Genomic DNA, 14,416 nt, shown 5'->3' on the forward strand with positions numbered 1-14,416 from the left:
ACCCAAGAAATAAAAAAGAAGAGGGGCACCTGGGTGGCTTAGCCAGTTAAGCATCCAACTCTTGATTTTGGTTCAGGTCTTGATCTCATAGTGAGATTGAGTCCCATGTCAGGCTCTGCACTGACAGTGGGGAGCCTGCTTGGGATTCTTTCTCTCCCTCTCTCTCTGCCCCTTCTCTACTTGCACACACATTCACTCACTCTCTCTCTCAAAATAAATAAGCATTAATAAAAATAATAAAAAAGAAGAAAACATGAATATACAAAATAAAAATGAAGATGGGAAAATAAGCACAGATACAGAAAATTTTTATTTTATTTTTTGTTTATTTTTGAGAGAGAGAGAGAGCAGGGGAGGGGCAGACTGTGGATCTGAAGCGGGCTCTGCAATGACAGCAGGGAGTCTGATGCCACGCTTGAACTTACAAACCATGAGATCATGACCTGAGCTGAAGTCAGACACTTAGCTGACTGAGCCACCCAGGTGGCCCTAGAAAAAGATTGTAAAGTACTTGGTTGAGAGGTAGGTCTACTCTCTGTTGGTATTGTGTCTCTTCAGCTTGAGCAATAGCTCCAATAAAGCTTTGCCTGCCTTTACTGGGCAAAGGAAAGAAGAAAGAAAGAAAAAAGTACTTGACTGGAAAGAAAGAAAGAAAGAAAGAAAGAAAGAAAGAAAGAAAGAAAGAAAGAAAGAAAGAAAGAAAGAAAGAAAGAAAGAAAAGGAAGAAAAGGAAGGAGGAAAGAGAGAGAGAGAAGGAGGGAGGAAGGAAGAAAGAAGAAAGGAAAGTACTTGATTCAACTTTATAAATTATTAAAATTACTAAAAGAAAATGTTTATTTCATACATGAGTCCCTTCCTTTTCCCTATGGGGAAGTCAAATGATATAAATATAGGCTTTGTGGCTTTATCCTATTCTCTGTAATTGAGGGTGAAATTGGGTGAAAATCTTACAAAGCAGTATTTTTCAATCTGCATGTCACAACCTATCAATGGTTATGAAATCTGTGTAATGAATCTTGACCAGAATTTTAAAATAACATAGAATATAAAAATCAGAGTGGAATACACGTTATTAATAAAATATAATAAGGATAAGTGTTGTTTTCATAAAACTTGTACTTCAGATACGTGTGTGTGAATGTGTACACATTAGTTGTGGTATAAAAGTGTATTTTTTACTCTTTGTCCAAGTCAAAAGCATTTGAGATTCACTAGTGCAGGTCTCGGGGTATGTGAAAAGTAATTACATACACAAAGATAACTCCCTAGAGTATCTTTAATTGGGAGCCCCAACACAGAAACAGGATGGTACAACTTTTATCCATTAAAATGTATGCCACAATCTTATAGGTTTCAAACTGACTCATTTTTTCCAGGGGTTAACTTTGCTTTCTCTACCTGCTGTATAGTATCATTGGCGATTTCCATCTGTTCCAATGATCTTGTATTTCATGGCAACTGTTAGACTTCTTCAGTTTTATCCATTTTAAAATTATGGGTGCATGTTTTTTATATCGAGAATTTGTTCATTTCTTGCTACATGGTGGATTCCTGAATTTTATGTTATTTTTCCTTTAGTTTTAAGTTATATATATGTTTTCCATATGGAATCTATCTGCCAAACATATGGAAAAACAAAATAAAAACACTGAAGATCAAGCCATTTCACCAGCCCTTTGGGTTGCCCTTACCTCCTAACTTAACTCCTTCTTCCTGCTCTTCTCTGCTTTCCTCCTAAATATTGCATTGAGAAGGCATATTGGCATTCCTCTCTCTCAGCCTTCACTCTGGGGGAAGGGCTGCCATGGTATAAATAGACCAATGGAAAAGCCTATGTATCAGGGAACTGAACACTGGCTAACAGCCAACAAAGACCTGAGCTCTGACAACGGCCACACAAGTGAGCTTGGAAGTGGATCCTCCCCTAGTTGAGCCTTGAGACGACTGAGGATCTGTCCTGGCTGACAACATAATTGCTTCCTTGTGAGAGACCCTGAGCCGAAACGAAGGACCCAGCAAAGATGTATCTGGATTCTTGACCCACAGAAACTGTGAGATAATGTTTGCTGTCTTAAGTTGGTATGATTTGGGGTAATTTGTCACACAACAAAGGGGCAAGTTACCCATTGTTTGAGCTTTGGTTGGAGATGTGGCTCAGCCTCTATCAGAGGTGTTGAAAGGAGCCAGGTATGGTTTGTCCTCAATTCCTGATGAATTTGGGCATATGTGAGCACATGACCCAGGCTCACCCTATCCAGGAAGGGCCTAGGATTTAGCGACCAAAATCCCTAAAGAAGTAGGGATGGCTGAGGAATGATTCTTTACAATGCCCTCCCCTCACCCCCAGCTACACCAAGTGTTCCACAGCAGAGGTACCAATGCCAACTTCCTAGCAAGACTGTTCCTTCAGAGGACTCTGGCCCTCAATTTCCCATATCTTTAAAATGGAGATAACAACAGTTCCTTTAATGTAGGTTTGCTGTGAAGATTACATGAATCCAAATGAAATGCTTAGGTCAGGATACTGGCATACAGTAAGTGCTATTTTATTTTATTTTATTTTATTTAAAAATTTTTTTTTAATGTTTAATTAGTTTTCAAGGAGAGAGAGAGACGGAGAGTGAGCGGGGGAGGGGCAGAGAGAGGGAGACACAGAATCCTAAGCAGGCTCCAGGCTCTGAGCTGTCAGCACAGAGCCAGATGTGAGACTCGCACTCACAAACCGTGAGATCATGACCTGAGCCGAGGTCAGACGCTTAACTGACTGAGCCACCCAGGGGCCCCTAGTAAGTGCTATTTTAATGTTGACTTTTATTATTATTTTATACGTGAGGAAATTAAGGCTCAGAACAATAATTTGCCAGGATTGGAACTCATACTGAACAAGTGGAAGGGGATATAAGAAAATGGGAGCTCCTTACCCCTTTGCTTTTAGGAAACTTGCAGAAAGATGCTCTAAAATTGAGAGTTGCTGACACTGAAGACAGAGAATCAATGGGAGAGTTTTGAGTAACAATGTGGACTCATGCTTTACCACTCCCAAGGCATTTGGTCTCCCCTGCATGGGAGAGAGTTCAGATTCCCAGTGTAGTTTGCTTCTTCAGGGTTGAGCTGCTAAGAAACCTTGAATTGAGTAGTGGGATCAGGGCAGCTCCACGTTTTCCCTGTGGGCTATCTCAAATAGTTAACACTTACCGTGTGACTGGCACTAGTCTACCACATGCTTTTTTTTTTTTTTTTTTTTTTTTGGCATTAACTTATCCCAGAAACCTTATGGGGTAGTTATTATCTCCATTTTATAGATGAGGGAACTAAAGCACAGAGAAGTCAAGTAACTTACCCAAGGTCACACAGCTAGTGAATAGCAGAGCTTTGAATTTGGGCAGTTTAGCCCCAGATTATGCTCCTAACCACTGTGTTTCCCTGCCTCTCAGGTGAAGTGGTTCAGTCCTCCCAACCTCTAAGCAGTCTCGTGCAAGCGCTCAGCAACTACCTCATGTGCTGGTCACTATGGTCGGCTGAGTGCTGGTGCCCAAAGATACCAAATCGTAATGTCCAGAACCTGTGAATGTTACCTCGCATGGCAAAAAAGATTTTACAGATGTGATTAAACAGAGATTATCCCAGATTATTCAGGCAGGCACTAACTGTAATCACAAGTGCCCTTATGACAGGGAGCCAGAGGGGATTTGAGTAGAAAAGAGCAAGTAGGAGACCTGAGGGTGGAAGCAAGAGGTTGGAGTGATTCAAGGAAGGAGTCAGGAGTTAAGGATGAAGGCAGCCTCGAGAAATTAGAAAGGGCAAGAAAATGGATTCTGCCATACAGCACCGAAAAGAGCCACTCTGCCTACAGCTTGCCTTTAGCTCAGGAAAACTGATTTCAGACTTCTGACTTCAGGAAGTGTAAGAAGGGGCACCATAATGGCTCAGTCAGTTAAGCATCCGACTTTGGCTCAGGTCATGATCTCATGGTTGGTGAGTTCAAGTCTGGCATCGGGGCTCGCTTCAGATCTTCTGTCTGTCTGTCTGTCTCTCTCTCTCAGCCCCTCCCCCACTCGAGGTCCTCTCTCTCTTCCTCCCACTCTCTCTCTCTCAAAAATAAACATAAAAAAAAAAAAAAAAGAAGCACCATATTGCAGAGATGCTGAACCAAAAAAAAAAAAAGTGTAAGAAAACAAATTTGTGCTTTTTTAAGCCACTAAATTTGTGGTCATTCATTACAGCAGCAATAGGAAACCAATACAGTCACCAACTTCAAGGGTGCCTCATTTCTGGGGTCACGGCATTAGGGCAGGGATTACAGGCAATTCTACCCCCTCCGTCCCTGCCCCCCATCAGTCATCTGTCACATCATATGCCAGCAGCTTCCATTCCTTCATTCACATATTTACTGAGTGCCTCTTAGGGTCTAGGCACTACTAGAAGTCCTGGGCTTATAATCAGCAGTAAACAAGACAAAAATGTTACCTCACAGCTTCCATTCCAATGGAAGAGAGAGACCAAACACACACAAATGAAGAAATAAATTCTCTGAAGACAATTTGTTTAGCTTAGGCCTCAGTCATCACTCACCTGGGAAACTTCACCTGCCTTTTCATGAAAGACATCCTTGTCCAGTTTCTTTGTGAGCCAGACCCTGTGTGAGGCTCCTTCACTCTTGGGCCCCCTCACCCCAACCAATGCATTTACCACACCAGAGTTCTTTCCTTTTTTAAAAATTTTTAAAAGTAATCTCCATGCCCAACATGGGGCTTGAACCCATCACCCCAAAACCAAGAGTTGTGTGCTCCACCACCTGAGCCGGCCAGGTGCCCCCAGTGTTATTTCTTCAATGGCCCATCATCTCTGAGGGATCAAGACCAAATTCCTTAGCATAGCTCAAAAGATCCTTCTGGCTTTGGTTCCTGCTCCCCACTCAGCCTCATCCCACCCTTCCCTTGCTCTGCCTGACCTTGCCCTCCAGTTTAGCCGACCCGCTGGTGTTTTTTTAACAAGGCCAGGACCCTTCTTTAGGCCTTTGTCGGCCTACTCACCTGCCTAGGATGCCCTTCCCCATTCCTCTTATGGAAAGCCTTACCAGGACCCCCAAGTCTGGGTTGGTTTTCCAAGGTTGGTCTCCTCCTTGGGGAATGGGACTGCCCACTTCATTTGTCTTGGAATTGTTAGTGTGCTGTACAAAACCTCCAGGCACACAAGAAGCCCTCATAAACATTTCCTGAATGAACGAGTGTAAGTGAAGAGGTTTCGCACATCTAACCCTGGGAGTGAAGAGAAAGAAGTCATTCATGAGAGCTAGGTGTGCCTTTCAGAGAATGTGAAATTTCAGACATGCTTCGTGGAAGGGCCAAGGCTTGGCAGGGCTTCTCCAGGCTGGCAAGCTGGAGCGGGTTTTGGGAGACCAAGCTGAGCTTAGAAGGTTGGGGAGGAGGCTGAGGGGAGGAAGCTTATTAGTCATGGCTGCAGGAAGGAAGTTTGAAGAAAACAGAAAGGTTTTTAAAATCACCTTGTTGAGGTGCGTGGGCCTTCATTATTTAGGTGTCAGAAAACTATTACAGGGGGCAAGTTGTTGGGTTTCAATGTACTGGACCATTAGGAGGCCCTTCTCTAGAGACGTGTTACAAAGAGCCACTTCTTAACGCACGTCTCTGCCTGGTAAACCACTCATCCCTGAAGGAAAGAACTGGAATGCTTCTTTCTTTATTTGGGCCAGGCTGCTTTCAGATGTCTCCAACTGTCCCCCTGGGAAGGGAGAGGAAAAAGGTAGGAGGAAGAAGTCAGAGCTAGGAGGCAGTCAAGCCCCAGAGAAGACAAGTTGCTAGAGAAGCCCCAGAATCGTCAGTGGGCTGATTCTGTGATCCGAAGGCACTCTTAAAGCTGGAAGGGGAGTGGTATTGTCTTTGTGTCTAAAGCTTGTTTATTCCCCTGGGGCTGGTTCTTTGATTGCTGTGCTTTAGAATATTTGCATATCAATTAGACACAATGGGACAATAGTCACACAAACCCCCAGGTGGGCTGGTCTCTGGACAGAGTTGAAGGAAGGTTGACCTTCAACTCTTCTGGGAATCTCTACAGCAATTTAAGGGACTGAAGAGCTTATTCAGAAGATGGGTTGGGTGGGGCCCAAACTTGTATTCTTTTTTAACTGTTTTCAGGCTGAGAGGAGATAGGAGAGGATGACATTTCTCTCTGGTACCAGCTCCCCAGCTCCCCCTCACTCCAGCCCTGCGTGCTGCCACTTTTCTCCACATCCCCCCACGCGCTGCCACTAAAAGGGCAGCACCCCTTGGGGCGCCTGGGTGGCGCAGTCGGTTAAGCCTCCGACTTCAGCCAGGTCACGGTCTCGCGGTCCGGGGAGTTCGAGCCCCGCGTCGGGCTCTGGGCTGATGGCTCAGAGCCTGGAGCCTGTTTCCGATTCTGTGTCTCCCTCTCTCTCTGCCCCTCCCCCGTTCATGCTCTGTCTCTCTCTGTCCCAAAAATAAATAAACGTTAAAAAAAAAAAAAAAAGGGGCAGCACCCCACTCCAGTTGCCACCAGATGTAGAATTTTCCAAGGGGCTAGCATTTCTGGTTGTTCCTGATCTGTGAGTGAATCCTGATGCCAAATCTCTTCCCTGTGTCTGTGTCTTGATCCCTTCACCAGCCCCACATGGTGTCATTTCACTCAACATTTCTTTAAAGACTGGTGTTGTCCTCTCATACTGAAATGGTTGCTACTAGTGACATTGTGGAACTTTTGCAGAAAAATGGAACCCTTCAGTGATTGAGGAATAAAAAATGTTTAAATATAATTTCAAAAAAATTGAGGACCTTATATACATAGACATCATGCCTCTTGTAGAAAAGATTGCTCATCACTAATCCATGCTTGGTTTACTGCCTTCTCAAAGTTTCACAGGAGAGGCATACAGGTCCCTTAGTAGCCAAGACTGTGGGATCTGTGAACCTTGAGGCTGTGTCATTTATTCCGGAAGCTGACACACAGCTGACATTCAGTAAACACATTCGTATATTTAGGAGCGAAGCCACCAGTAGTCTCTGGGCTGACTTCTCCCTCATGCCCCACCCTTTCTGCATAACTCATCAACTCTGCATAAATCTCACTCCTGCAAAACCAAACCAAACAAGTATCTCCATAACCCCTCCCCCACCTCACCCCACTCCCTCACTTGCCCCTGCCGGCTTCCTTAGCTCCCTTTGTAGGAAAAAAGAGCTCCACTTCTATTCACTCGCTATACCCCAATATTATGAAATCTGCCTTGAGTATCCATTACTCACAGAAACTGTACCCACTACATTCGTCAGTAGCCTCTTCATTGAGAAACCAGTCCGGCCCTGTTTAGTCTTTAGCGTGTGCTGTTGTTGATGGTTTTACCTGGACATGCTTCTATCATGGCTTCCCCAACGACATGCTATTCCAGTTCTCTAAGGACCTTTTCAGGCCACTTCTCCCCTCCTCCACTTCAGAGCCTTTTGTAATTTTTACTCATGACCTCATAAACACAGGAGTTGCCAAGGATTCTAATGCTGATCTCCACCCCCCCCCCCCCCACCCTTTCGCTCATCTAGACCATTGCTCCCAAATGTGCTCCACCTGGACCAGCAACATTGGCTTCATTGAGAGCTTGTGAGAAATGCCGAATCGCAGGTCCTACCTTGAGCTTCCTGCATCAGAATCCGCACTTTTACTGAGTGACTCATCTGCACCTTAAAGTTGAAGAAATTCTGGTCTATAGCAGTGTTGTCCAATAGAAATATAAAGTGGGCCCCATGTGTAATTAAAATGTCAATAACTACACTTAAAAAGCTGAAGAGATACAAGTGAAATTAATTGTGATCATGTAGTTCATTTAACTCAATATATCCACAATGTTGTAACTTCAACATGTAACACGTATAAAAATTATGGAAATATTTTATGTTCCTTCTTTTGTAGTAAGTTTTTGAAATTCAGAATATATTTTATACTTACAGCACACCTCAATTCACCCCACCACAATTTTTTAAAAATGTTTATTTTTTTTGAGAGAGTGAGGAACAGAGTGCAAGCAAGGGAGGGGCAGAGAGAGAGGGAGACAGGGAATCCGAAGCAGTCTCCAGGCTCTGAGCTGTCAGCAGAGTTGGAAGAAGGGCTTAAACTCATGAACCAACTGTGAGATGATGACCTGAGCCAAAGTAGGATGTTTAACCAACTGAGCCACCCAGATGCCTCCACTCTACCACATTTTAAATCTTCTATAGCCACATGGCTGATGCCTACAGTATTAGTCAATGCAGCTGTAGAGTTTAGCATGAATATAAGAATTTAGGGTTTCAAGTGAAATAATCTGAGTGTGATCTAACTTCAGCACTTCTTAGCTTTGTGATCGTGTGCAAATTTCCCTCTCTGCATTTCCTTTCCTCATGTTAGCAGAGAATAATATTCACTAACAGAGTCTCCGTAAAGATTAGAGATAATGAATATAAATGTATGCAGCACATGATAAATGGTGACTGTCTATACTTTTCTTTTTGGAGATTTATCTCATTACAGTAAAACCATGGTTTACGAACATAATTTGTTCTGGAAACATGCTTGTAAACCGAAGCATTTATATATCAAAATGAATTTCAAGAACCATTGCCTCATGTGATATTCGGCATCATGTACTGCTTGTCATATTGCAAGACATTGCTCATTTATCAAGTTAAACTTTATTAGAAATGTCTGCTTGTCTTATGGGACACTCGCAGAACAAGTTACAACCCAAGGTTTTGCTGTATATGCAAGGTTTGCCTCCTTGATAGACAACATGTTAATTATTATTATTTGCAAAAGGCTTTTTATAAGTGTAATGGTTATTAAAAGATTGTTTTAGTGCTTCTTCATATGATTCTTCATAGCTGATTCAAAATGTAAACGATTTATTTTTTTAAGTTTTTATTTAAATTCCAGGTAGTTAACGTATCAAAATGTAAACAATTTAAATCTATTTAAATCCTTGCTTTCTAACGGTATATAATGGCAGACTCTGGAGCCAGACTTCCTAGGTTCAAATCCTAGCTTTGTCACTTACCAGCTGTGCCTCAGTTTCCTCATCTAAAATAGGACTCCTAATAGCCTCTATACTATGGAGTTGTTGCAAAGAGTAAATACATAGAAATTCCTCACACCAGTACCTGACCCATAGAGGTGATGTGGGATTGTCGAGCCTACCAAAGAATTCTTGAGATGTTTTAGGTGCAGAATGGTAGTTTGGGGCACCTAGGTGGCTCAGTCAAACGTCCAACTTCAGCTCAGGTCATGATCTCACGGTCTGTGAGTTCGAGCCCCGCGTCAGACTCTGTGCTGACAGCTCAGAGCCTGGAGCCTGCTTCGAATTCTGTGTGTCTCTCTCTCTCCCATTTGTGCACGCACGTGCACACACTCTCTCTCCGTCTCTCTATCTCTCAAAAATAAATAAACATTAAAAAAAAAAAAGGAATGATGGTTTTATTACAGCACAGGGACAGGACCTATGGACAGAAAGAGCTGAATTGTGATTGTGGGCAGTGACTGACAATATAGGGGTTTCTATCCTATGGAGGTGAAGGTGCTACAGGAAATTGAGTCTAGAGTTCCTGAAGGTCTATTAGTGTTTTTCTTGTAAATCATTAAGACAGTTTCAAACTATAGTGGAGTTTCATGCCCTACATGACTGTGATCTTTATTAATTGACCATTTGTTTTTCCCCTTCATTTGTTCTTAAGCAGTTACTAGTGCCTGGGGAATGTTATATATATATCCCACCTTAAGGGGGGCGAGGTTGCAGGTGTCAGTTCATGTTTTGTCCTCAGCTTGCCTTTTGCTCTCTCATCAGGAGGCACTACAAATTATAACAATAATAAAGGGTCCATTAACAAAAACAATTATGAAGAGTTTGGGGGTATTGGAAATGCCTATGTTATGATGTTAAATAAAAGAAACAACACAAAATAGTTCTTATAGTATGATCACAACTATATTTAAAACAAAGAAGCTTAGGGATGCCGGGTGGCTCAGTTGGTTAATTGTCCAACTCTTAATTTTAGCTCAGGTCATGGTCTCACAGTTCGTGGGTTTGAACCCCGCATTGGGCTCTCTGCTGATGGGGAGAAGTCTGCTTTGGATTCTGTCTTTCCTCCTTTCTGTTCCTTTCCCACTTGTGCGCTCTCTCTCTCTCTCTCTCTCTCTCTCTCTCTCTCTCAAAATAGATAAGTAAACTTTAGAAAAAACAAAAACAGGGGTACCTGGATAGCTCAGTCAGTTAGGTGTCCCACTTCACCTTAGGTCATGATCTCATGGTCTGTGGGTTCGAGCCCCACACTGGGCTCTGTGCTGACAGCTCAGAGACTGGAGCCTGCTTCAGATTCTGTGTCTCCATCTGTCTCCAACTCTCCCCTGCTCATGCTCTGTCTCTATCTCTCAAGAATAAATAAACATTAAAAAAAAATTTTTAGAAAAACAAAAACAGGGGCGCCTGGGTGGCGCAGTCGGTTAAGCGTCCGACTTCAGCCAGGTCACGATCTCGCGGTCCGGGAGTTCAAGCCCCGCGTCAGGCTCTGGGCTGATGGCTCAGAGCCTGGAGCCTGTTTCCGATTCTGTGTCTCCCTCTCTCTCTGCCCCTCCCCCGTTCATGCTCTGTCTCTCTCTGTCCCAAAAATAAATAAACGTTGAAAAAAAAAATTAAAAAAAAAAGAAAAGAAAAACAAAAACAACAAAGTAGCTTAGAATTGTGGCTAGGGGTGAGACACTAAATGTTAATTGTGGTTGTGTTTGGTAGATAGAATTTTCAGTGATTTTTTTTCTTTCTGCTTTTTACAATATGCATTAATTTTATAACAAGGAAAACCAAATTAACTTTATTTCCTAAATTGTTTATTGACTGAGAGAATGGGCTCTGGAATAAAACTCCCTGGATTCCCTTGAGGGCTTTATGTTAAGTGAAATAATTCAGACAGAGAATGGACAAATACTGTATGATCTCACCGACATGTGGAATCTAAAAAAAGCCTAACTCATAGAAACAGAATAGAATGCTGATTTCTGTGGTTCTGATGTGGAGGAAATGGGAACATGTTGGTCAAAGAGTACAAATTTCTAGTTATAAGATGAACAAGTTGTGGGATCTAATATTCATCATGGTGACTACAGTTAACAGAACAGTACTGTGTTATATCCTGGAGAGTTGCTAAGAAACTGATGCAGCCACTCTGGAGAACAGTGTGGAGGTTCCTCAAAAAACTAAAAATAGAACTACCTTATGACTCAGCAATTGCACTACTAGGTATTTACCTAAAGGATTCAAACATACAGATTCAAACGGGTACATGCACATGTTTATAACAGCATTATCAAAATAGCTAAATTATGGAAAGAGCCCAAATTTCCATCACTTAATGAATGGATTAAAAATGTGATATATATTAATGTTAACATTAATTATTAATAATATTAATAAAATTAATATGCACATATATGCGTGTAATGGAATATTACTCAGTTATCAAAAAGAATGAAATCTTGCCATTTGCAATGATGTGGATGGAGCTAGAATGCATCATGCTAAGTGAAGTAAGTCAGTCAGAGAGAGAGACAAATACCCTGTTTTCACTCATATGTACAGTTTGGGAAACAAAACAGATGAACATATGGGAAAGAGGAAAAAAGAGAGGGAAACAAACCATAAGAGACTCTATGGTAGAGAACAAACAAAATTGATGGAGGGAGGTGGGTGGGGGATAGGCTGGGTGGGTGATGAGTATGGAGAGGAGGGCACTTGTGTTGGGCACTGGGTGTTATATGTAGGTGATATGGGTCATTAGGTTCTGTTCCTGACACCAATATTACACGATATCTTGACTGGCTGGTTTTGAATAAAAATTTGGAAGTAAAAAAAAGTTGTTGAGAGTAAATCTTAAATGTTCTCACCACACACACAAAATTGTAATTATGTGAGGTGATGGATATGTTAGCTAACTTTATTGTGCTAATCATTTCTCAATATATATATATTGAGAATATATATGTGTGTATCATATATATATATATATATGTATATATGACACATAATATACATGTATCAGATCATCACATTGTATGCCTTAAACTTATACAATGTTATGTGTCAGTTATATCTCAATAAAGCTGAAAAAATAAAATAAGAAATGGGGATAAAGGTCTATTTCCTAGATGTCAGAGAAACAAATTTTAATTACATAAAATATTAAAATAAAAAAATTCCCTAGGCTCCAATTCTGGGTATGGTTTTCACTACTGACAACCTTGGATAACTTGCTTAACTCCTCTGTGCCTTGACTGATTTCCTCATCTATAAAATAGGAATAATAATTACACTTAACTCATAAGAATTGTAAGAATTAAGTTATACAATACCTATAAACTGTTTAGGAAAATGGCATATAATCACAATGCATTGTGAAGAAGAAGAAGAAGGAGAAGGAGAAGGAGGAGGAGGAAGGGGGAAAGAGGAGGAGGAGGCAAAGGAGAAGAAAAGGAAGAAAAGAAGAAGAAGAAGAAGAAGAAGAAGAAGAAGAAGAGAGGGAGGAGGGGGAGGGGGAGAAAATGATGATGATGGTTTGTGTTAATGATGTGTGACTACTCTGGGTTTGAATCCTGATGTTCCCACTTATTAGCTACTGAAGTATGAGAATGTTTCTTACATTCTAGATCTAAGCCTCAGCTTCCTCATCTGTAAATGGGAATAACACAGGTAATAGTATCACATAAGATTGTTATGGGTATTAAAAAGAAAACCACAGGCCCAACCAGTCACTTTTGCCAGGCCAAGTCAGCAAAATTAATCCCTAATTTAATTGCAGTTTCAACCTCCCCCAGAAATGTGGTCTCAACTGGTCAGTTGGGAATTTTCTTTCTTTTTTTAAAGTTTGTTCATTCGTTCGTTTATTTGTTTATTTATTTATTTAGAGCAGGGGAGGGGTAGAGAGAGAAGGCGAGAGAGAATATCAGGCAGGATCAACACTATCAGCACAGAGCCTGGCTCATCACAACCTGTGAGATCATGACGTGAGCTGAAAACAAGAGTCAGACTGAGTGACTGAGGCACCCAGGCACCCCAGGAGTTTTTTGATCAGCACCAGTGAGGTAACCTGTCATATGGACCCTCTCCATCCCCCACCCCTTTCTGCAAAAGAAGATAAGGCATTCAGCATTATAAGACCCTTCGGGAAGGTGCCCTTGCCTGGAACAATCCTTTCTTTTCTTTTGCTACTAGCTCATTGCACCATTCCCTTCCTATACAAACCTTCCATTTTGTACAACTTCTTCCCTCTTCTTGCTAGATGGGATGTTATCGGATTATGACTCAATTAGTCAATTAGATCTTCAAGTTTACTCCATCGAATTTTTAAAAAAAGTTTATTTTATGTGTGTGAGAGAGAGCAAGGGAGGAACAGAGAGAGAGGGAGAAAGAGAGAATCCCAAGCACACTCCACACTGCCAGCACAGAGCCTGACATGGGGCTCAATCCCATGAATCATGAGATCACGGTCTGAGCCAAAATCAGGATTCGGTTGCCCAAGCAACTGAGCCACCCAGGTGTCCCTGAATTTTGTTTTTAACATGGGGAATAACGGGGCGCCTGGGTGGCTCAGTCAGTTAAGTGTCCGACTTCACCTCAGGTCATGATCTCCTGGTTTGTGAGTTACAGCTCCGCGTCAGGCTCTGTGCTGACAGCTCAGAGCCTGGAGCCTGCTTCGGGTTCTGTGTCTCCTCTCTCTGCCTCTCCCCCACTTGTGCTCTGTCTCTCTCTGTCGATCAAAAACAAATAAATGTAAAAAAAAATTAACATGGGGAATAAATAAGATTATTCATGTATTGTTCTTGGCTCACAGTTAGCTCAATATTTTTTTAAAAAATTTTAAGTTTATTAATTTATTTTGAGAGAGACAGATACAGTGCGAGTGTGTGTGTGTGGGGGGGGGGGGGCGGGTAGAGCGAGAGGGAGACAGAGAATCTCAAGCAGGCTCCACACTGCCAGTGCAGACTCTGAGCAGGGCTCAAACCCACAAAACCATGAGATCATGACCTGAGCCAGAACCAAACGTTGGATGCTTAACCGACTGAGCCACCCAGGCACCCTTACAGTAAGCTCAATATTAATTTTAAAAATGTAAACAAATTGGAATAACCTCATAGGTTATTGTGAAGATAAAGTAGGGCATGTTGAAAACTACTCTCTGAGGCACTAGTTATGTCAACTTATGTCCACTAGATGGCAGTAGACACCGCAATATAGCAGCTCAACTACCGCCCTAAGGGAGACCGAATCCAGGACAGTTTTCATGAAATTACTTACCAGGCCTCATCTTGTGTGATTATACTGGGATGTAGCGAGTGCATATAGTATTTGAAATGAGTGAACTACCTGCTTGGGCCTAGG

At 42.0% G+C, this 14,416-nt stretch overlaps 1 protein-coding gene across 1 annotated transcript in view; it reads right to left on the reverse strand.

The window, feature by feature from the left end:
- The window catches only part of REST (RE1 silencing transcription factor), a 99,754-nt gene extending 92,289 nt beyond the window's left edge, over positions 1–7,465 (reverse strand). The window contains exon 1 of the mRNA XM_045056321.1: positions 7,372–7,465. The gene's annotated coding sequence lies outside the window, so the exon portion shown is untranslated. The remainder of the gene's footprint in view (positions 1–7,371) is intronic.
- Positions 7,466–14,416: the final 6,951 nt, after the last annotated feature.

The sequence above is a fragment of the Felis catus genome, chromosome B1 (assembly GCF_018350175.1).
Source record: "Felis catus isolate Fca126 chromosome B1, F.catus_Fca126_mat1.0, whole genome shotgun sequence".
Lineage (NCBI taxonomy): Eukaryota > Metazoa > Chordata > Mammalia > Carnivora > Felidae > Felis > Felis catus.